Source organism: Cupressus sempervirens, chromosome 5 (assembly GCF_028749045.1).
Source record: "Cupressus sempervirens isolate cs-2001-9-10 chromosome 5, ASM2874904v1, whole genome shotgun sequence".
Classification (NCBI taxonomy): domain Eukaryota; kingdom Viridiplantae; phylum Streptophyta; class Pinopsida; order Cupressales; family Cupressaceae; genus Cupressus; species Cupressus sempervirens.
The window spans coordinates 369,603,177-369,627,202 of NC_143122.1; positions in this window are offsets into that span (position 1 = coordinate 369,603,177).

Below are 24,026 nucleotides of genomic sequence, written 5' to 3' on the forward strand. Positions count from 1 at the left end.
TATTCATATTACAACACTAAATTAGGTGATACATTTTGGCACACCCGGTGGGATACGCATAATAACAAGGTGAAATTTATTTATTTTTAAAATTTTTTTTATTAAAAAATTAAAATAAAATAAAATCTCACCTTCTCTCTTCTTCAAATTTTCTTTAATATTTAAAAAAAATAAAAAAAATAAAAAAATAAAAAAAAAATATATTTTTTTGGGTACACCTTTTTTTGCGAAAGTTTGGTAAAAATATGCATATTCATATATATGTATTTAAAAAAAATAAAAATTCAAAAAAGTGTAAAATATGTGCCTGTCTTTTTGGAATGGCACAGATTTCGGCCCCAAATTTCTTGCAGGCACTATCCAGACTCATCCAGACCAACCTGGCAACCACCACAATGCCATTCGTAGTCACTACAACTGCGTAGCCCTACCTACCTTCTTTATTCGTGGCCTCCTCCATCTCTACTTTTCTTTCTCTGCGCTCCTCTCACAACCTGCTCTTCATCCCAGACAAACCACCGCTGCTATCCATACCCATTTTCAAAGGACTCCACTGCTGCTTCCACACTTTGTCATTACCTCCAACGCCTCTTATGGCCTGCTCACAGCCCATGGCCTTTGAAGACCGCCAACATTGCTGCACTCATTCATTGGGTTCTAGCCATTTTAGTAAAACATCATCATATTAAGTCACTATCTAATCATGCATAGTCCAGGCCCATTGGATCTGCCATGTTAGTAGTTCATGTTTTTTTTGCCTATGACAACCATATGGCCATAAAATTTAAACTTGCACTTTGATGATGTCATCACAACATCATTTCTACATGCCTTTTTAAGCCTTGAGAAGCAAGATTTGGTATTTTGCTCATAACTTGAGCATCCAGACTCCGTTTTAAAAAATGAAATATCGTCAAAAAGCTGATTCTGAGCCCGTCATGATGGTATTGGTTTTTTTATCATATTTTACAGCCTTTTGGATACTTATTTTCACTATCAATGAATGAAATTTGGTGATTTTTGTAGGGATATTTGCTAACTCATGAATTGTCGGTTGAAGACTTCTATGAAACCACTAACCATGTTTCTTGCAAGTTCTCCTTACATGGTTTTATGCTCTTGGAAAATGAACTTGAATGTTTAAACACTTGTCTTTGAATGCATGTTGTTAAAATCAAATCTTGAATGTCATGGATTAAAATATAACATTTTAATTGGAATGCATGATCAACACAATCTTGGATGCTAAAGGTTAAAAAGAATGAATGTGATGAACATTTGATTTTGGGTATTAAAGAACATTGCAAATCAACACACTTCAACTTTGGTGCTTAAAATGAACTTCATTCACTCTGGAATGCTCTAAAGTGAAAATGTTCTTATTCCCTCCTTTTTAAAAGCTTTCACGTGCACAAATCTCTTATGTTGATGAACTCTCAATTTCCATTATGGTAACGACGCTATCAAGTTGGAATGAATATTGTATGCCATAATCACAAGCATCTTCAATCATAGATTACAAAATCTAAATCATCAATTGGAAATGAACGAGTGTCTTTTAAACCCAAGATCACTTATGTGGTCTTGTTTTACACTTTTTAGGAGGCCTGCTTGGGGATTTCATCACCCCTTAGGATGACCTCAACTCTAGCATTCTAGCAAAGTATAAATATCAGGAGGTGAATCGAAAGACACTTCTCTTGGAAGCATAATCTTGTCACTCTTGGCTAAGCCCCAAATAACTTTATACCTCTAGGAAGTGAAGGTGGAGATTTGGGTTACTGTCTCCATCTAAATCATCAATTGGAAATGAATGAGTGTCTTTTAAACCCAAGGTCACTTATGTGGTCTTGTTTTACACTTTTTAGGAGGCCTTCTTGGGGATTTCATCACCCCTTGGGATGACCTCGACTCTAGCATTCTAGCGGAGTATAAATATCAGGAGGTGAATCGAAAGACACCTCTCTTGGAAGCATAATCTTGTCACTCTTGGCTAAGCCCCAAAAAACTTTATACCTTTGGGAAGTGAAGGTGGAGATTTGGGTTGCTGAGTGGCATTATTTTCTTTCATCTATAAATTTGGGACTCACGTACCTTGCGTATATCGAGGACACCCCTAGCTAAGCTTGCATATCCTAGCAAAAACCTTATAGGGCTATTGATGTTTTGATGTGCTTGAGTGTTCAAAATCCTCCCCATGTTTCAAAAATAATAAATTCCTTTTGTTAAAGAGATCACTTATACACCATTCATAATGGTTGGTAGCAAGTCCATTCGCAACAACTATACGTCTAGTTTGCTCCGCTTTATACAGTGATAAATCATTCAACCCAAATGAAAGGCATACTTAGCATAGTCACTGCCTCATCCAAGATTTATCCAAAACTTCCACAATATTGTCATCCTAATCACATCCTTTCTTACATCATTCTATGTCTTCCATCAAGTCTTCCTTATCCTAAGATAGCTAAGTCTTCTTCGTCATTCCCCTTTGGAGTTAGTCTTTCCTTATATCAATAGCTTAATCCAAATCCAAATCTAAGCTTACCAACTTATCCTAATCTACATTTTCAAATCCATCCATATACATCCTTCATCCCCATCCAACTCATCATCAAAACATGTTATCACAATCCTATTATGATGAGTTTGGTCATCCCACCTTTTCTTCACTCCATCTTATTCTAGTGATGATGAAGATCTTGTTGATTATGATGGGTATATTAAAAGCCTTAGAGATATTACTCCCAACATCCTCCCAAATCCAAACATTCCTCCAAACTAATCCATCATTCCTAAAAACATACCCACAAGTACTCCTTATCAGGCCTTTGACAAGGGAAATCCATTATTACCCTCATCCTCACCTCCTTCCTATATTGTGCCCACATATTCATCTAATACATCAATCATATATCCATCTTCCTCCACCTTCATATCTTAGTGTCCACCATTCTAGAACAATGATAGTAGCTACATCCCTAGTCCACACCCACCATCTCAATATCTTCCAAACCACTTTCCAAATCTTCCAACCATTTGTAGTTATACAACACATCACCCCAATTCCCTTACTCCCCCCGGTCGAACACACACATCTCTAAGGCATTTTACAAGGAAACCCAAATAAAATCTATCTCCTACACCCATCATTCCTCTTACATCATCCTATCATTATCATCCCTATTTCATCCACCCCAATTATCAAACCCATTCCATCTCCTACCTCCCATCCATCGAATCCTTCCAAATCCCATCCACATCCCCTCCTCCTAGCATTATCCAAATCCCATGTAATAAATCTAATGAGTCCATGCCCCATCAACCCATCTCCATTGAAGAACCTCCCATCCATCCATCTACCTCACTTAAAGAAACCATCCATACTTCTCCTATCATACCATCCACTCCCATCCATCCCTGTCAAGATCTTGTCCAAAAGCATGTTGAAATATCCTACAACACAAAAGAAGATCCCACCATCCCACTTATTCCCCTACACGATCCACTTTTACCATTCACTCCATCCAACAAGGAATCACCATCCCTTCCATATCCAAATCCTACCATCATACCTAATCCATCTCAAGATCCATTTCCATCCACTGATCCAAATCAAGATCCTCTCCTTCCATCCCCTTTTCTTCATGATTATATGTCTCCTATACTTCCTAGTGATAGATCTATAGAATAAACACTTACTATCATACCCAAAGCTTTGACTCCTTCAGCTAGTAATGGACTCACATCTTGTGTTTCAAATAATGAATATCATCTTGAAGAAATAAATAGAAGTGTATCTCTAGATGTTGGTATCCCTTCTATCCCTGCATGGTCCCAAGTCCTTCCATCTTTACCCCAAAGTTCCCATCCATCTTGTTTTACATCTATTTTGGGCCCTTATCCTACTACTTATTTCCAACCCTCCATTTTGGGTCCGTATATCCCTTATCTCAATCCCCCACCCTTTCCATCCATTTTGGGTCCTTATATACTTAATATGAATCCTTTATCTCCTCCATCTATTTTGGGACCTGCTCCTTCCCCATTTCCATCTATTTTAGGCCCATATCCTTCATTCCCTCCATCCATTTTGGGAAATTATATCCATCCATATCCTGTATTCCAATCCATCATTCCATCCCCTCATATCTATAAGCTAGATCATCAAAGGTACTCATCCTTGAATCCCTTACAACCTTCAAATTCTATCATTCCATCCATAATCCCTCCATATCCCCATGCTCTTGTTCCCATACCATGGCTAATAGAAGAAAATTGGATGCCAAAATTAAAATGCATAAATCCAAAAATCCACAAAAATCCAAGTTTTGACATGTCCCTTCTAAAATACATGTTCCAAAAGTGAAACATGCAATCCCAATCAAAGAAAAAGTCAAGAGGCCACAAAGGCCCAAGCTACAAAAGTCAAAAATCATGTGGATACCTAAGATGCTCATAAAAGAATTGCATCTCAAAGAAAAATCTCAATTGGTATCCATTCATGCCACTCAAAAAGTCTCATCCATTCATCCTTTGTCCAAATCTCCATATATACATCCTTCATCCCCCTAATCCACTATTAGACCATATGCTTCTTATCCTAAATTTTCCATCCTCCATCTTCCAACTTTACTTGTAGTCCTTATATTTGTCTCTCTCCATTTTCTCCTTCACCTCATTCAATACCATCTTTCCCATTACTTCATCAGCTTTCAGGGTGTGTGTTGATGATGATCCTTCCATTTTCCTCATTCATTTACCCACAAGACTCATATCTTTCCATCCCTTACCGACCAACTCTCAACTATCATTCTGCTTGTATAATCCAATCCTTTTCAACTCCCTCCCTTGCTGCCAACATCTATGAGTCAAAATGCATCAAGAAAGTCAAAAAACAAAAAACAAAAAAAAAAAAAAAACCATCCATTGGTGAAAACTTGGCAATTCAAGCGCCATGGATAAGTACCATGATGAAAACTTGGCAAAAAAGCATCATGCATAATCCCTTTATCCAAATGCTCTATACACTTGGGGGCATGTTCCATCACCCACCATACCCATCTCATTCCACCATACCCACCACATCTTATCCATTTCACCCTCCATCCTCCTTCGGATATTGATAAAAATAAAGTCCACCACAAGATACATGCTTTTGGTCATACTTTTGACATCCATTCCCCATTGAAGTTTGTCTCCACCTATCCTTTCTCCACCCCCCCTTTCATCCATATAAATCCTCCCTCATCCTCATCCACTGAATGTTATTATCCCCTATCTTCTTTGTTCCTTCACCTTTTCTATCCTAGCTTCCCTCTACACCATCCACCTCTCTATCCTATCACACCCCTCATAAAAAACTCCTGCTAGCTTCCATATATCTCCCTTATCCTCTTATTGACCAATCTTCCATCCTATCACTTCCCTCATAAACCCTCCCATTAAATCACATAGACTAGGGGCACTATATTCCTTGGAGATCATGTCGTGTTCATCCTTCTATTCCCCCCATCCTAGCCCTATTTTATCTCTTGTCATTCCCAAAATGACTTGTTACCCCCATATTCCACCAAATCTCGCTCACATCCTCTGTTTCGCCCCCATAGACCCAAAAATCATCCAAAATTACCAAAAACATTCAAAAATCACTCAACATTACCAAAAACATTTCAAAAATCACTCAAAAAAATTATCAAAAACATTCATAAATCACCCAAAAAAAAAAGAAAAAAAAAAGAGCTTCCTCCTCTCACAATCCTTTCACACACACCTTACTTTCCACAATAAAGACCTTGACATGAGACAAAAACCTTTCACAAACCCTACATAATGAGAAACCAATAGACTTACAACCCTTTCACATAGACCTCTCGAAGAGAATCTTTTGAAGTTGTAACCATTTGCAAGGCCCATGCCAGTTGCCTCACACCACAAAAGGAGAACCATCCCCATCACTCCTCTACTAACCATTGATACATCTAGAAAATGAAGCCAAACTCGCTCTTCAACGTCCTCCATTGGATTGCTAGAGGATTATGCACAAACCACCGCAAAATCAAACCCACAAGGATGGAGGGAAAGACAATGCTGATAGCTGACACAGTGACAGGAATCAGCAAGGCAATGGCTTGCCTGTTTGCGACACATAGAGAAACTACCCAAAAATACCAAAAAAATTCAAAAATCACCCAAAAATACCAAAAAAATTCATAAACTACCCAAAAATACCAAAAAAATTCATAAACTACCCAAAAATACCAAAAAAAATTCATAAACTACCCAAAAATACCATAAAAATAAAATAAAATTCAAAAATCATCCAAAAATACCTAAACAAATTCAAAAATTGCCCAAACAATATCAAAAAAATAAAATAAAATTTGAAAGCATTCAAAAGGGGGTCATAAATGTCAAATATGGCCATAAAAGCTTGAAACATTAAAACACCACCCCAAAAATTCCTCTCAATTTTTGATATTAAGAAATTGATATTAAGAAGAAGCATGGTAATGTCCTGAAACATAATTCCAGGCTTAGGAAAATCCAACACAACTCAGATAGCGAAAGAGATGCCGCAAAGCCGATTGTCACCTTCCTTCCATGCACCCATTATTAATGCGAATCAAGAAGGATTTTTAGTCTTATTTAAGTTGCAGTGGCCACGATTAGTCTACCTAGTCTCAACAAATATATCAATACTGTCTCGAAAGCCCAGATATTCGTCAGACTCTTTCATCCTCATATAGCTAGGGGCATAGAATAAGTAGGCGTCAGCATGAGAATTTTGCTCCCCACTCTAGCGCCTTTTTAGGCCTTAAATAAATTTTCAAGGCCCAAGTGTCCTTTTTGGACCCCTCAAGCACCTTTTTAGGCCTTAAAAGCCTTTTTCCAAGGCCCAAGTGTCCTTTTTGGACTACTTTAGTGCCTTTTTAGGCCTTCAATACTTTTTTCAAGGTACAAATGTCCTTTTTGGACCCCTCAAGCATCTTTTTAGGCCTTAAAAGCCTTTTTCCAAGGTTCGAGTGTCCTTTTTGGACCACTCTAGCGCCTTTTTAGGCCTTACATATTTTTTAGAGCCCAAGTGTCCTTTTTGGACCATTCTAGCGCCTTTTTAGGCCTTAAATAATTTTTCAAGGCCCAAGTGTCCTTTTTGGACCACTCTAGTGCCTTTTAAAGCCTTAAATACCTTTTTCAAGGTACAAATGTCCTTTTTGACCCCCAAAGTGCCTTTTTAAGGCTAAAATGCTTTTTTTTATGCCCCCAAAATGCCTTTTTAGGCCCAAGTGCCTTTTTTAGGCGCCCAAAACACCTTTATAGGCCCAAGCACCTTTTTCAAGCCCTCGAAATGTCTTTTTAGGCCCACACACCTTTTTCAAGGTCCTATTTTGACCTTTTTTGGCCCCTAAAATGCCTTTATAGGCCTGAGCATTTTTTTGAAGCCCCTGAATTGCCTTTTTAGGCCCAAACACCTTTTTCAAGGCCCTATTTTGACCTCTTTAGGCCCCCGAGATGCGTTTTTAGGCTCAAGCACCTTTTTCAGGCCCTTGAGACATCTTTTTAGGCCTAAACACTATTTTCAAGGCCCTCTTTTGGCCTTTTCAAGGCCCTTCTTGACCTCTTTTGGCCATTACAAGCCTTGCGTAGGTCCCAATGCCTTTTACATGCCTCATAAACATCCGTCTCATCACACACCTAGAGAAACATCCCCACATTTTGTCTTATTATTGTCTATCATACTTGCTAAATCTACACAAACATTCTCGTCTACAAGTCATGGTTACCCTTCCTCTATAGATTGTATTGTTCCCACTTTTACAAGAGTCAAACTATTTCATTATATATGACAAAAACACAAAAACATTCAAATATATATATCAAGCATCCCATAAAACATTTAAATATTCACCAAAAACACAAAAACATCCATATATCTTCCATAAAATCCCAACAACAAAACATGAGATTGCATTACAAACAACATCCGTTGTCCCTTTGATTGCCACAACAACAAGCACAAACTTTTTATTCTCCTACAATAGCAACAACAACATTCCATTTAACTAATAATGTTTGGAAGATTTTTTATTCTAGCCTCCCTGGGGGAGGTTGCAAGATAGGGTGTCCAATCAATGGCATTCCTTTAGACCTAGTCCTAAATGATGATGCCCTTGGAGTCATCCTCACACTTGCCCAAAGTGTATCCATGGGGATCGAGATGTTACTGCACCCCAAGAGTGTGTTTATCTGCTCCATAAAATGTTTTTCAGAGTATACAACTCCTCTCCTTTGTTCCAAAGGGACCGCTTGGTGATATAATCGCATGTAGTATGCCACCTCTCATGCAACCCTCACTAATTGCTCCATGACATCTTTCATTTTTGCTCATAGTCTTTCTACTCCTCGAATAGTTGTTATCCTCTGTGCAATATCACGTTCTCTTTCATATCTATTCGCTAGCATTTTCATTGATTCCCTCTCATTTTTCACTGTATTCAATTGATTTTGGTACCATGTAATGCACACATTACTTGAATTCAGTTGCTCTTATGACGTCTACGCTAAACTATTGGTCTATATTGTTGACTCCTTGAAAGCTTCTACTTGCGATTGATGAAGCACTAATTCATTTTCACATCTCTCCATCGCTGCTCTCTCAGCTACCAAAGTCACCTCCACAGTCTCCACTCTTGTTTGCTCCATCATTAACATCATCCCTAGGTGCTCAGCTTCTGTCCATGCACTATCCTCTTGCACTCTTTCAATTAGGCCTTGAAAGAAATTTGCATCTTTCTTCGCCTGGTCAACTCATTCTTTTTCCACTGCTAATGCTTTCTCCATCACCACCACTGCATCATGAGCCACTTGTACTGCAGCATCAGATTGCAATGCTTGAAATAGTTGAAATGTAAACAACGTTGGGTCACCCTTTTGTTCCCCAGAGTTCTGCATCATATCCCCTAAACTACTTTTTCCCTTCTTCCATATGACCACTATTGGTTGCATCATGGATCTTCGTTCCTCTTCTGGATGAGTCTCTTCTACATATGGCTGATCTTTTGCACTTGCTCCCTCTAACAACACTCCCACACTTGGTAAGTTTGTCTCCTTCTCTTTTTCCCTCGACTCTATTTGTTGCATCGCACCTTCTGCTAATAGCTACAGCAAGTTAGGATCTTCTTCTTCCTCTACTGGCTGATTTTGAGCTGGATTAATTTTGCTAGCCTCCACCACTCCCCAATCACAATGTCACACACTTTGATGTGGCAAGGTTTCTCTTACTTCTTGTTGGCTTTTCTTTATGCCCCGCTTATGCCCCTGCAACCATTTCCTTTCTCCTTGGCTTTCATTTTCCTCTTCACTCCATCTCCTTGTTCCTCCTTCTATCACCTTTGGCATTTTCTACCTCTGCTCTTGTGAATCGGCCATTGGTATTTCACTCATAGCTTAATTCTTTGCTCACACTTTTCTTATACTTTAGCTAACACTTCTTGTTGTTGGGCTTTCATCACATTCACTCATCTTTTATAGAACCAACACCATTCTCCATCGCTTCCATTACATGCTATCCATATCTTCGGCAACAAGCTTCAATACCCACCATCATAATAGTCAAGTCGAAAACTACCTTCATCCTTTCCACACCTCCCCTCCCCTATCATAGTAGTATGCTATTTCTTTCCACTAGCTTCTCATCTCACACTTTTCATCGCACTATCTCCTCATGCTTAGATTTTCTTCTACTAACCTTCTCATCTTCATCTTTCCTGCCACTATCCTATCATGCTGAGCTTTTGTATGATAATCCCTTGTAAATACTTTGTTTTGTCCACTGTATCATCCTTGCATGTCCTTCCTTCACTTGGTATCATTTTATATCTCTCTTCTCTTCACGTCACTTCTTTCTTGATCAAAAAATAAAATACAAATAAAAATTTGTCATTCTCTTGGTTAGGTGCTTTAGTGAATCCTTGTATTAGATCCCTTGTCATCAAAATGTTGTCCTAAATAGTTTTGATTTCCCATTTGATCCTAGTCCTCGATATTACTGATAGATCCTTGTAGGATGCATCCTTCCTCTCCTCTGATCTTGGTCCCTCAGTATCCAATCCTATTGATCTCTTTGGCAAAAGGTTACTTTTTACATGGATTTACATTTTCTTTTGATTTATTTTCTTTCCAAGATTTCATGTTTGGTTCTTAAAGTATCTCTTCCAAGTGATTTGGGTTGTTCCCTCCTCATGGTTGCCACGATCTTTTATATCATGGTGTGCTATGAATGGGGCAATTCAAGAGTAAGGTTTTGATCAGGTCTTTTTCTTTTTCTTTTTTGCTTGTGAGTCAGTCGGATATGACCCTTGCATAGTCCAAACATGTGATCACTTGTGGTTACATGGTGCACTTGGGAAATATTGTTTTCTTGTGGGTTACTCGGTATCATTTCCACTTTGATTCTTTCGAGATTCATGTGTGATGCTAGGGCAATCCTTGCATGTTTGTTTCACGTCAGTCCTATGTAATATTGGTAAAAAGGCCTTGATGTTCTTAGTAACCTTGGCATATTCCCAACATTCCTATATCAAAATAAGTGCTCAACTACATGGTGGTGCTCCCCTTTGGAACACCCACACGCTCAAGCTTCAATGGATTACTTCACACTCCCCTCTTATCAAAAAATCCCATCTTATCCAAGCATCCCATCCAATTAGTCTTACAATCATGATCTAATAGTTTTATCCATATCATAATCATATCTCCTTCATTCATCATAATCATAGCTCCTTTATCAATCATAATCATAGCTCCTTCATCAATCATAATCATAGCTCCTTTATCAATCATAATAATAGCTCCTTCATCAATCATAATCATAGCTCCTTCATCAATCATAATCCTATCTCCTTCACCACTCATAATCATAGCTCCTGCATCAATCATAATCATAGTTCCTGCATCAATCCAAATCTTAGTCCTCACCAATCATAAATCCTCAAACCATAAATCTCCCAAAATCTCCCATCTTCCAAATCACTTCCTTGGGTTCAATTTAGAAAACCAATCACCCTCCCCCCTCTCCCTGTAGCCAGTGTTCTTACCCATTGGTTATCCTTGCACCCAAGGTTTTCCTCTGTCTCATTCTCCCATAGTGAGAGTATGTGCTTCCTTGAACCACCTCTCTTTGCCCCTCTCAGTCCTCCTACTCGCCTTAGATTCTTGTACCTTTCAAGAAGCTATCGGGCCTCACCTTCTCTCCTTGCCATCTTCTTGAGGGGGATCACACAATCCACTCTCTCCTCTTCTATTCAAGACTGAGGCAACCGTATTGCTTTCAAAGTTTTCTTCGTGTCATCTATCTTCAAACTTCTTTGAAATAGTATTGTTCCAACACTATCTAAAAGAGGGACAAAATGTAGATATCTAAATCTAATTACATCACTTATGTAATCCTATTTAGTGATCTCCTAAGGCATCATTAATTAAGTATTTAATATTTAATTAATCTATTGTCATCCCCTAGTTAATTAGTTAATTTAATTAACTATAGTCCAATTGATAAAATTAAAAGATCACCCAAAATCAATTTATCAATTAAATCTCTATTCCTCTATTAAATTGAATAAATCCTCAAATCTCTTAAATTTAATTCTATATCCCCATTTTATTAAATAAATAATTTAATATAATATCTAAAATCCTAAGAGCTTCCCTAAACTCTATCCTAACCCCTAACTCAACCCATTCAAACATACTAACCTCACTTAGCCACCTAACTAACCCATCCCATCAAATCTAAGCCACTTACCCCCTAATCCCCCTCTAATCCAAGCCTGATCCTCTTCTAATCATGTGCACAATCATAAACATGGGCTAAGACTTGCTAACCCAAGCCAAAGTCAACAATCTCATTCTCCTCTCACCCTCTAACATTTATGACCCAACCATCTCTATTTATGACCCAACCATCTCCATTTATGACCCAACCATCCCCATTTATGGCTCAACCTCCCTCATTACTCATTTGACCAACCCATATCCTACCCTCTCACATCTAATCACCCTGTGACATGTGTCACCTCCTATTTGGCTTCAAACAAGCACAATCCATGTGCTCCCCTTTGAGTGCATCCTAGCCCTCCCTCACCATCTTTCCATCCTTGCATCTTGACTATCCATCCCTCTACCCCTTGGCCTATAAATAAAAGCCTCTCCCTTCGCTAAAATCATCCACTTTTGAAGAAAACTTATAATGCTATTTTGAGAGCCTAAAAACTACCAAAATACTATTATAATGCTAAAATACCTCCATGAATCCATTGTTGAAACCTTACTTCATCCACTCCATCCATCCATCTAAAACTTGAGTGTACATGTGAGCATACATATCTTAATCAAGGACAAATCCTTTGTATCATGTTTTATGCCATTAGGAGCCTACCATTCTTGGTTTGCTTCCTTTTGTGGTGATAACCCTCGGTCCTATCTTAAGTGTTGGCTTGCTTAGTATTGTTAATGCTTTCATTTAATAGTTACTATTCATATTAAAACACTAAATTAGGTGATACAACCACAACTCTGTACAATTTAGTTGCAATTACATCCATGAAGGCACACCTCTTGTGGCACTTTGTCAAATAGTAGACATACTATTTCTGTAACTTGAACATAAACTTAAAAAATAATTTTTAGTCCGATTAAAAAAAAAGTGATAAGGGTTACTGATAAATATTTTTACATCTTTTCATATTGAACATATACATTTCATGATCATGCTTTGCTCTATTAAAACTTCTTACAAAGGCCTGCTATCGTATGTTCCATTAATATCTTTGAATAGTTCACATAGTTATCTTTGAAGAAACTTTTACTGCAATATCATTTATATTTTTTTTCCTCCATGGATATCTAGATTTTCTCCATTTTGGTATGGGTATCCAAAAACCCCTCCTTTTTGGAGGGTGGGGGTCTAGGCAGGGGTGGTGCAAGAGCAAAAGGTAGACAAGGGGTCTAGTTGGTGAATTATCAATTTTGTTGTGTAATACACTCTAAGGGAAATAAACCTGGATAGGTTGAGCCTAGAGACCTTAGTGGTAAATTTTGATAAGTTGTTGAACTCATTTAGAGGCCAAAAGATCACCTAGTGCTTGATTTTTTAGGATGGTCAAATATAGTTAATTGTTAGTGGTAAAGTTTGATAGGTTAGTGAACTCATTTGGAGGCCAAAAGATCACTTATTATTTGATTGTCTAGTTTGTTCTAGGTTGGTCAGACATAGTCAACATTTGGTCAAAGGTTGAATCAAGGTTGGATTTGATCATCTTTAGTCTTTAGGCATGATTTGGGATCATTTCATACCTAGTTGGAGTCAAACTGCATAAAAGTGCAAAAAGTTGCTAAGAAGTTGCAAAAGTGCAATTTTTGCAATTTCTTGCAAAAGTTATCAAGAACACATAACCAAGTGAAAAATTGGTTGGGAAATGATGAAATGACTTGGAGGAGTGTATATGTGTTGGAGCACCATATTTTTGGGTTGGAATCAAGGAGACAAGTTTTGGAGTAATTTTTTGTGTATTCTAGAGTGTTGATCCATACTTTTCAAGCAAGTTTTTTTTGTTTTATGTGATGGACTAATTGAATCCAATCTTAGGATTAATTTCACATGTTCCTAGTATTGATCTAAAGTAGTACAATAGGTCAATTGATTGCATTCATTTCCTTCATTTTTGTGTTTTCTTAGCAACTAGGGTTTTGAAGCTTTCAATGAATTCCTAGAAATCCATGACCTCTAACTAAGTATGGCTTTGTGGATGGATAGGGGTGAGGGTAAATTGACTACAAATAAGTGCTCCAACCTTTCTTCCTTTGTTGTGATGCCAAAATGGTGAGTTCATGGTTGAACAAGTGTAGTGTTGAGCCATTACAAGAAGGAAAAACGTGCCTAGGATAACCTTGTGAATTGTGATACAAGGTTTGGTACCTTAAATGAATAATACATACTAGTATGGAAGATTTGAGTCTAGTTTGGAAGTTTTGTGAAGAGTTCTTACCATGAAACAAAGTGGACCAAGTTAAAACTCCAAATTTAAGCATAAAAAGGAGGGTTTTGTGATTAGGGCACTTTTGTATGGAACCCATATGAGATTCTTTAAAATTTGATAGTTCTTCAAAAAGGGTATCCAAATTTCAAATTTTTTTTGGGGCCTTGTTTAGGTCAAATTTGAGCAATTTGCAAAATCCTTGATTAGGAAGGCTAATTCTACTAGGTCTATTTTGGATAGAGCATAGAGTTACTGAGGAAGAATAGAGAAAAAAGTGAAACCCAAGTTTGGGAATGGAAAAACAACTCCAATTATTTTTGTGGAAGGTGTTGGATGCCTTGAATTGCAAAGATCCTATAGAAGGGGTTGTTAAAAAAGAAGATTTTTGAAGTATTGGAACCTATCATGGAACAATCATGGAACAATCATTATTTTCTTACTGATGTCAAACCTGCTACTTGCTGGTAAGACAATTTCTATTTTGGTCTGAGTGCTATCATTTGATTGATTGATGAAGAGGATTTGAAAAGAAAGGATAAAAAGAGTACCTAGAGAAAAGTTGAGTTATATGATGTATACAAGGAGCACTAAGACTAGCTCTAACTTTGATGATATAGTGTAATACCCCGTCAAGGAACCCAAAAGAAATTAACCTAAAGTTTTACTAAGTTTTCCATTTTTTTTTTGAAAGATAATATACAAAAAAAGTTATTAAATAGCAAAAGAAATAACATACACTCATACATGAGCAATACATAAACATATTACATCTCTTAAGGGTCCCATGACGTAGAATCACCTTTAAGTTTTATTAATACTAAAAAAATAAAAATAAAAAATCCACATAAAAGAATAACTACAAGTAAGAATCCATCAAATAATATACAATTATCTCGAATGCCACTTGGCAATAATCAGAATGCACAATCATCCACTGTACAAGTCACAAGGTAAGAAAGGCTGAAATAATAGACATCATAAAAATAGATTACATCATCTAGTAAGATTTATGAAATCAAATATAATACAATATAGTACATCCATCCATCATAATACATAAGAATAGAATAAAAGATAATACAAAATAGGGAACTCTAGCAACGACATCAAACTATCGAATCTCAATGGTAAAAGTAAAAAGCACTACCACCTAACCTTGTGAAACCTAGATGGTCCACTCCCATTGTGCTGAGGAGATAGTCTCAAGTCCCAAACATGATACAAACTCAAAAGTCAAATCCAACATATAGGTCAAGGAAATCCTGGAAGTAATCTACCTCAAAGGTACTAAGACGCAAATGACATCTAAACCCAGAGGCAATAATTACTCATAAGAAATCTACTATGTAAGTGGGCAAGTGTCATCACATGAGCCAACTCTAAGGTTACCCTAACACCCTTAGTAGACTTCGTCCCCCTAGTGAATCTATGTGGCACTAGTATCCTTTCGTATCAACAAGGCATATTAATAAAGCATTGTCACAACCAAGCATCCTCCCTACTCTCATTCTAGGCTATACTAGAACTAGAGGCATTGGCGAGGAAAAAAAATGAATCTTATTAATTCATTTTACTCTCATTTAATGAAATGTTATCACTTATTAAAATAACCTATAATGGGTTACCTAGAAAGCCTCTTTAGGTCTCCAGCCTCCATTGCAATCCACTTCCCAACATAACATATATATAACCTACCCTAAGCTCAGTAAAAGAAAAAGGTCTCATACGACCATAAACCATACATCAGTTCTTAAACAACCAACTAGAAAGTACTAAAATATGACTGATCAAAATTATAGATTTCACCAATACAATCATCCTAACATGACTGATCCAAAATCAAGTACACATATACCAAACCATGACATAACATGACATCACAAAAAACAAATCACATAATCACCTCAATCCTATACAAGCAATTGAGAAGCAATCCAAAGATAACTAATGGAAGACTCAAAGGTTATATAAGAAAAGTCACACCATTCACCTTAGTTTCACACAAGAACACTAGAAAATAATAATCACCAATAGATCAAACTCATCATAGAAACATGTGACACATCACCAAGGTTGGGTATAAAAGATTGTATACAAAACATCATGATAAAACAAACTTCCCAAGCCTTTGTTAAACAATCCTGATTTGGTCAAAGAACTAAGTCAACCCCAAACCCAATACATAAGAAAACATACAACTAAGAATGTAGTTTCATAGTTTTTTGTTTTGTTTTGAAAACACACAGTTCAAGTTTTCATTTTGTTGTAAGCTTTTGGTTTGATAAATTTTACAATTTTCCCATTACAACTTAACCCATTATCACTTTTAAATTCGAACACACAATTACCACTAACTTTTGAAAATAAAAATACCTCTATTAAATGTCATAAAATAATTTAAATAATAATTATTGATTGTTAAACAAAATAATTAGAAGATCATTAATAATCATAATCATTAAATAATAACATAATAAAATTGTAATTTAAACTTATTAAACAATATTTACTATTAATTAAATTTAATTAAACTACTTTAATTAAATTAATTAATAATTACTAAACTATATTAAATAAATTACTAATTATTAGTAAATTATTAATTAATAAAAAATATTAATTATAATTAAATTAATAATTAATAAAAATTAATAATTTAAAAACATTAATAAATTTTTATTTAAATAAAAAGAAAATAAAAAATTAAAGCAAGTATAATTGGTGTGTTTAAAGGCCCATCAGCCTGCAGCGCGTTTGCTACCATAGCAAACTGCTGCCACAACAATAATACAATATTGTTGTTGATGCATTAATACATGTTATGTAGTAGTGTCTATGCATGTTGTCGAGGGCTAAGTACGGGGAGGGGAGGTGGGATGTGGTGGCCCGCCTCCTTCCCAATTAATTTTTTTTTAATAATTTGTTTATTTAAAAAAAAAACCTAATTCACCCCCTTCCAATCTATTTTTTTAATTTATATTTTTATAATTAGCACAGTAATTATAAATTGCTGTGCTAATTATTTAAATTTTTTTTTTTTGATAAATTTCCATTCTAGATTTGATAGGACAATTATTTGTAAACAATCAAATTTACACTTTAGAAAATTGACTTCTTTTCCACACCCTATCCATTTTAAAAATATCATTCTATTGACAAAATAAGGGTTTCTAAATTCTCAGTAATCATACACAGATAACCTCAAAACAAAGAACATTTAAAATATATGACAATGATTTCAATTTAATTAATTTGTTCACAGACAAAATCAAGAACAAAAAATAGTAAATTTTGACACAAGGGTTTCAACCAAATCTAAAATTTTGAAATAGATTTATCCAAACACAAAGAAGATAGGAATTTGAAGAATGAAAAACTACCGCAAATAACCTACAAGCTACTACCTAAATTTGATGCTAATACGACAATGCATGAAGCATGCAAGTATTTCCCTTTCCTTCTGAAACCATTGTTCTCAAAAATTACTCCTCCAAATCCCCGGTTATGAAGAAATGTATTCTAAATTGCTAATAAAGAGTTTTTCCCAAAATTTAGGGCTTTGATTCTGCAATCATGCGAAAAGCCATTTTTCTTTTATTGTTTTATTATATTTTAATATTCATGCACAACCTTTTTGTAAATTAATTAAAATATATTTATTAAATAAATTTCTTTCTCTTTAATTAATTCTCGAGATCTGATAGGACAATTAATTGTAAACAATTGAATTTGCCTTTTAGAAAATTGACTTCTTTTCCAATTCCTACCCATTTAAAAAATATCATTCTATCATCAAAACAAGGGTTTCTAAATTCTCAATACTCATATATAGATAATCTCAAAACGAAGAACATTAAAAATATACGACAAGGGTTTCAATTTAATTAATTTGTTCACAAACAAAATCAAGAACAAAAAAATAGTAAATTTCAACACAAGGGCTTCAACCAAATCTAAAATTATAAAATAGATTTATCCAGACACGAAGAAGACAAGAATTTTAAGAATGAAAAACTACTGTGCAAATAGCCCACAAGATTCTACCTGAATCTGATGCTAATACGATAATGCATGGAGCAAACAAGTATTTCCCTTTCCTTCTAAAACTCTTCTTCTTGGAAATTGCTCCTCCAAATCCCTAGTTATGGAGAAATGAACTCTAAATTGCTAATAAAGAGTTTTTCCCCAAATTTAGGGCTTTGATTATGCATTCACCAGAAAAACCCATTTTCTTTTATTATTTTATTATATTTTAATATTCATGCAAAACCTCTTTACAAATTAATTAAAATATCTTTATTAAATAAATTTCTTTCTCTCTTTAATTAATTCTCGAGATTTCTTTGATAAAAATATTTATTAATTTAAGTAATAATAATATTTAACGTTTATTTAAAAAATGAACTCCTAAATATATTATTATTAAATTAAATAAATATTATTATGCCCAAAATTAAATGTTAACTAAATATTTAAATTTAATTATTTTATTTAATTAACTTCTCAACTAATTAAATATAAATTAATATCAAATTTCTTTTACAAAATTTTCATTAAATTAAATCATTAAATACTCTTTTAATTTGATTTAATTATAACAGAAAATCATCATAGATCCGCAAGATGATTCAAAAGGGTAGACAACTCAGATACTTGTCCTACTTTCTGGGACAATTGGATTAAGTTTAGGATTTGGACTTAAGAATTATCTCCCCTTTTTTACCATTGAGATATTGCGATAGGGTACACTCATCCTAGCAATTCAGGGAAGTCGATACCTAGTACTTGCAATCTACATAAAATCTACAGATGTTTATACACATATATTCTAAACTAAATAGACAATGATGGGAAGTGGTGCATCATGTAGATCCTGACTAATAGGTGACTATGAATCTGTCCCTCAACCATATTAGAAACATCATACATAAAATAAAACATACAAGTACACCATACACATGCAAGTATGAGGTAAGTATCCATAAAAAAACACATGCAAATAATCCATCTAACTATCATCATGAAATAACTAAAATCACTATATACTATCATCATCATTGAAGAACAATCAGACACACATGAAATAGCTAGTATAAAAGTAACTCATCATATAATCAACTGAGTATGAAATAAGATCCAACAATCTAGAAACAAATGTCACTGATCATCAAACATAAACATAAAGCTAGCCTAAAAGAGTTCGAAAAAATAATCTAAAAAGTAAACTAGGGGTATGCATTACATATAGTGTATTATTTATCTACTTAAGGCTACAATGAATGGATACTGAAGTGAAGTCAAGAAGAAGTGTTTACATAAAAATGTGTCTGCCAAGCCTAACCAAGTAAATAATGCAAGCTGAGTATTTAGTTCAGGCCAAGCAGAATTTAGTATGTGCAAAGCAAAGAAAAAGGTTAGCATGTGCCAAGTACTAGTAAAATACAATACATGTTGAGCATTAGAGGAATGATAGTATTGACTGAGCAAGGAAGATTTAGTTCATGCTGAGCAACCTAGTGTTGGCCAAGCATCAGAAGACTATTATTGCAAGTGATAGTGTAATTGACAAGCGACAACAAAAAGAGTATAGTCAAAGATTTGACAAATTTAAGCTGACAAAGTTAATTTCTTGAATTGTGTGAAGCATGTTGAAGATAAGTATGATGAACTAGTGGCACAAAATTCAAGATAAACCATTTTAAGGTGAATCTTAAGAGGATTGTAAGAGAAGTTTCTTGACAGAACAAAATGGAAAGAAGGGAGGATTCAATGAATCTAACCTAACCCTAAGATGGATGATTGTGATTAAGACAAAAAAGATCAAAATTCTATATATAAAGAGATACAAGGCTAGAAGAAAATGAGGTGTTGAGAGTCTGGAGGTGTTGCTTCATATGGTGGCTAAAGGAAAGAGTCTACAATAGGAATACTAAGCATGAACGCTTGAAGGGTGAACAAACAATTAGAGATAAAGGGTATGAATGCCAAGTAGAATGGAGGATTGAACTAGAGATTTGTAATCTACAAGTGACTTGTTTTGTTATCAAATCAAGTCTTGCTACTACTTTCTAACAATTGTATTAGACTAGATAAATCCTTTGGATTAAACTTGACCTAATAGTCATGAGGAAATCCTTTAACTAGTTGAAATTCGAATGGAATGTTCTAAAGTCCTCTAACAAGGTTCACTCCTAACAGGGTTATTGAAATCCTTTAACCAGGTCACATATAACAGTGTGCATTGTAACCTTTATCATGGTTGGTTCCTCACACAGCTCACTTTAGAAGAGTGAAAATTGGTAGCATGTTACTAGTGGGTTTTCCCAAATTGGATTTCCATGTTAAATCCTTGTGTCAAATTGTGTGAATGATTTTGTTATGTTTCATGTTTACATTTCTACAAAATTCATTTGACCTAAGACAATAATATACAAAGTTATGGAGTTATTAGATGATCCAATCAATGCATGCACATATATATTTTTTGAGTATTGAAAAGTTTTATCTGTACATTTGGACCTTGGATAATTGATTCAGCCCCCCTCTCAGTTATTCTTAATATTTCAATAAGGTTGTGGGAGTGTTGGTGAAATATTAGGGTATCTTGGAGAGCCCTATAGCCTAGTTTGAATTGAGGGCTAATTTGGTGAGTTCTTGTCTCTAGGAGAGAGAGAGAGAACCAAGGGAGGAGTCTTTGGAAGATCCTACCCAACCAATCATTGGAGGATTGAGATAGCCCTAAAAAACCCATTGCTAGAGTTTTGAAGGACACCCAAAGCCTTACTGCATCAAGGGGTCCCATGGGAGCCACTTGGGCTCTATTTTTGTGGAGCGTGTAATTCCCTTTCTCTCATTTTTTTGGAAACTTCTATCTTTTTAGAGGTTAATATTTTGTACAGAAATATGATTTTGAGATTTCCCACCTAATCTCTTTTTGGTTAGAGATGTTAAGAATTGAAATTGAATTACACTTTTCAGACATGTTTCTTAACCTCTTTGTAGTTAAAGGTTAGTGTTTTGATTGCCAAAACATATTTTTGAAGCTTTCTTTAACATACCACAACTTTTGACTTAGGCATCAAATTTCAAACATTAGAAATGCTCGACGGAGCTGGAGATGAGCTAAAAATATTAAAATAATAAAATCCATAAAAATGTAATGAAATTTAGGCTCCATTAAAGCTTGAAGGTAGACCACTCTCAAACTTGTCTTGACTCGCGAAGATGTAATTTTAGCAATTTGGCAGGTATGAGAACCTAGGCAACATAACTACTATTATTTTCATTGTTATTTCCATTTTTCCAATAAATAAAAAAATAGGCTGAGAGGGGCCCACAACAACCAATGAAGCACGCTTCGAGTGTGCTAGTTAAGCCCCGCCCATAGATTCAAATGACTCATGAAAATGGATAGTCATTTATAATCTAATCAAAATGACCATTAATATCGACATTTATATTACACAATGATTCATTATGGCATGTATAACACGTGTGACTATTTATTATGTGCAACATAGCCAATATACCATTGGAATAGATATATAATAATCAATAATTATGTGATGAACAAATTAAGAATGAATATTGACCCAAGTTTACTCTATTGATTATGTTGATTAGAACTAATCCACATTGGCTAACAATGATTGTTCTAACTAACAAGCATTAATTTATGATTAGATGTTTGATAAGTAAATAATGATTGAGTAATAATTGGTGAAAAAACTAAAGTTGGAAAAAGTATGACATCAATATACATATCTTCTTGATAATAAGTAGTGATATTTGCACATGAGAAGATCCAACAATGACCCATTAACAAAGTGCAATAGACCGCTTGAACTATGATTTGGGTGAAGTCAACAGATAGTCTCACAGTGAATAGGAAAGTACTTCAAGTGTGAAAACTTGTGCCAATATTACATTGGTTTATTAAGATTTTTCTCCTTGCACATGCCCACTAAAACAATCTCCTTATAGAATTAACAAGTTGAATTAAGGATATTTGCTGGAAGTGCTCTCTCAAACTTTCAAACATTAGCAATTGGGTGATGTAAACTTAACCTTTCTTCTGAGTATAGATTGTTTTCATTTCTTAGATTAAAATATTTTTTTTTAAATTTAATTCATAATTATTTTAATTATTACCTACATATGATATAATTTGTGAATCTATAATTATGAATTAACAAAAATGGTGGTCAAATACATAGTATATAATTTTTTTTTGAAATTAGCAAATTTAATACAAACCTAGATTCAAAATCATTAAAAAAAGAATTAAGACGAGTTCCTAGCACACCCTAGCAACTCCAATTATTAGTTCATCCAATAAATCAAAGTGATTGTATTCAAACTATTAAGAGACCTTTTACAACAATTTAACAATATGCAGATTACTATCTTTACCAAAGTTATAAGAAATTTTTTCCAATTCAATTTTTATAGTCTTGAAATAATAATCAGATCAATCTTAAAATAGAACATATAATTGTTAACAATTATCGCCGACAAATAATTTAAGTTGTGAATTAAGATTCACTGTTGTATGAAAATGAATCCAATGAACCCTGTGTTTTGTTCAATCTATGTGAACCAAACAAAAAGGGAAAATTTGATGGAAAATGTTTTAGCTTTTGATGCACCAAATATGTCCTTTTACAAATTGATTCCATACTTGGTTCCCTGGATATTTTCAAACCAACATAGAATAAATCTGAGGATGCGAGTTGGATTATTATAAAATCTAAATGATCTAGATGACAAGAAGCAATGTTTAATCCCCCCAAAACTCGAATTCCTTCCTACCCTTATATCAAGAACTCACATAGGTCAAAACCCCCTTCTACAAGTAAGCCAAGATTGAATGAGTCTAGGCATTATGTGGATGCTAATCTTTTCATTTCTGTGAGAGATAAGGTTATGAGATTGCCCTTGCCTAAATTCAAATATGATGCCATAACCAAACTGACTAGGAAGGAAGCCTCAACAAGCCATGAAGAAGCGGTTGTCTATAATCAAGTAGTAGTTGATAAGAAGAAAATCCTCACTCTAGATATTCAAGGCTTATGAAGTGGAATATACCCAATGACAATGCAAGAAGTAAAGATTCTATATTAGATGGATAGGAACAAGTACATAGGTAGAATCCAATTTGAGATGGTTGAAAGAATCTTATGGTAAAAAATTAGAAGTAACCATTGTTGTCTTGCATTTTGTCATCACAAAATGTAGGTAACAATACACAAATTTTCAACTTAGTTTCACATTTTCTAAGATTAGTTCATTATTTAATTGGTTGGTATTGATCGATCAATCGACCCCAATTTATGTAATGAACTCTTTTTTCAAGTCTCTTTCATTTTTTTTCTTAAGGCTATGCTTGAGTTTTGAAGCCTTCAATGTCCCTTTTTGCATTTTGAATGTGTGTTTGTTGATTTTTGGTCTTTTGATTTTGTTCAACTCCTTGCTTCCAATTTTTGCTTTGATTTGGTATATCTTAGGGCTTAATCAAGCTTGGTAGTCAAAAGATATGACCATCTAAGCACCTAAAAGGCGAACTCTCCAGATGCAATTGTATAATTTAAAATATCATGTATATTTTAATGTTGACATTCACATTTGATAAATTTAACATAATTTCATGTTATGTTATGTTTTTAAGTTACTTTATCGTTTAAGTAATTATAGAATGCTTTATGTTATATTTTTTAATTGAGTTTCTTTTCAATTTTAAGTGACTTTATTAAACTATATAGTTTGATTTATTTTTAGTAACTTTTATGTTTTATTTCAAAACCTCTAAGTTAAATATTACTTTTTGATTAATATTTTCACATGATATATTTATTATATTGTGTAAATATTAATTTTGACCCATTTGAGTGACATTTCCTCAACAATCAATTAAACATGTGTTTAATTGATCACTTAAGTTGTGCAAATACAACTTTCAACCCATTTACATGTTTACATGCAAAGGGTCCC